Source organism: Mus caroli, chromosome 6, assembly GCF_900094665.2.
Source record: "Mus caroli chromosome 6, CAROLI_EIJ_v1.1, whole genome shotgun sequence".
NCBI lineage: Eukaryota > Metazoa > Chordata > Mammalia > Rodentia > Muridae > Mus > Mus caroli.
Genome location: NC_034575.1, coordinates 80,211,825 through 80,213,708, shown reverse-complemented (window position 1 = coordinate 80,213,708; position 1,884 = coordinate 80,211,825). Strand labels below are relative to the sequence as shown.

Genomic DNA, 1,884 nt, shown 5'->3' with positions numbered 1-1,884 from the left:
TTTTTTTAATGTACTTACAAAGTTTTCTGGTCTTGTAGAAAACATTACTATTTCCTATTACTTTCTTACTGTCATTCCTCAGCATTCAAATGTTGTGGGGCAGGCATCCACCAGAAAAGACAGCTCAGACATGGGGTTAAGTCAATAGGAAGTCTTATTAGCTGGGCAGTGGCCATACTGGGTATTTAGGATCCCAGAGGAGCACCAAGCCTTTCTCAGGGTGAGAAAGTAAGCTTTTGAGTACAAAAATCATGTTCTGAGCCGGGCAGTGGTGGCGTGCACTTTTAGTCCCAGCACTTGGGAGGCAGAGGGAGGTGAATATCTGAATTTGAGGTCAGCCTGGTCTATAGAGTGAGTTCTAGGATAGCCAGAGCTACACAGAGAAACTTTATCTTGAAAAACAAACAAAACAAAAACATGTTCTAGGTTATTGAGAACAGTTAGCCAGAAGTGGAACTACAGAAGGCAAAAAGCAAGCTTAGTACATTTAGAGGCTTTCCCGGAACTTCGGACTTAGATGGATTAGGTCTTCTTGGCTGTTGCTGTTGTTGACATGCTGAGTTTTCCATCATGGAGTCAGTTGTGCCAAGGTGTGCCCTGTTACAGTAAGTACTGGATTGGCACATCTTTAGATTGTACTTTGTTCACATGTTTCATCTTAATAACTGTGGTTTGGGTTGCTGACTTGAATTTCATTTTTAAAATGTTTAATTTTGATTTAAGATTAGGACAGAATTTCCTATGGTTTCTAAAATGGCCCTAGACATCCCTCTGTCATTTCGCACTGTGTACTTAAGTACAATAGAATTCTCAACACTGATGGTTCTAAAATCAAAATACTGAACAACTCTGCAAAATGTTGTTCTCTATCCTGCAGTATCAAATACTCAGCCAAGCCTTGATTATCCAGGTAAAACGCAAGGGCACTTCAGGAGGCAAATTTCCTTTCATCTGCCATAAATGGTAAAATACATGCAAAACAATATAAAATAAAAAAGTGTAAAAAAATTCTTTTTTTGATCTCACTGTGTAGCTCTGGCTAGCCTGGAACTTGCCATGTAGACCAGGCTAGTTTCCTACTCACAGAGCCCTGCCTGCCTCTGCTTTCGAACGAAGTGCTGAGATTGAAGACATGCACCACTATGTCTAGTTAAAGTAAATTCCTTTATGAACTATTATCAGTAAATACTTAATTTACCTACTTTATATACTTACATGCCCAAAGTCATGTATAATTTTCAGAAGCAAAAGAGGGCCATGACTATAGAGATGTACCGAGTAACCTCAGGCACAGGCTGGCTCCCCGCCCTATAGCCCCACTTCAGAGGCACAGGGACAGTGCCCTGTCCTTCTTCAGGGATGCCAGACCATGCACCCAGTGCTAGCTTGAACCACACAGAAACAGTAATGGCTTGGATTCTTTTTCCATGCTTCTAAGACTTCAAACTTGGCAGGTTTCGAAGCCCGAGCTCCTGCCTGGCTCTTTGATCCCTCCTCCTTCCCAGCTTCCTCCCTCCAGGTTCACAGAACCAAGATTCCCTGCCTCAGATACAGCTGACCCAGTTCCCAGACAAAGGCTCCCCTATGGGCAGGTCAGCGTGCAGCCAGCGTGCAGCCAGCCCATGCTCCTCAGGGCCAGATTTCAGTGAACAGCACCAGGCACTTGAGCCCACCCAACACAGCTGCACCGTGCTGTACTCACCAGAGACTACTGACTCCCTGTCCTTACCTAAGTACTGTCACTATAGATCCTGCCAGGCTATGTCTCCTGGCCACTTACACCCACAGCCCACTGGCCCATTGAGCTTTGGCGATCTCACCTACCACTACTTACAAGGCTCAGGATCAGCCATGACGAAGAAGCCATCCATCACCTGCTTAGAC

At 44.5% G+C, this 1,884-nt stretch overlaps 1 protein-coding gene across 16 annotated transcripts in view; it reads right to left on the bottom strand.

Moving 5' to 3' along the window:
* Positions 1-1,884, bottom strand: part of Dysf (dysferlin) — a 201,704-nt gene that overhangs the window by 168,242 nt on the left and 31,578 nt on the right. The window lies entirely within an intron of this gene.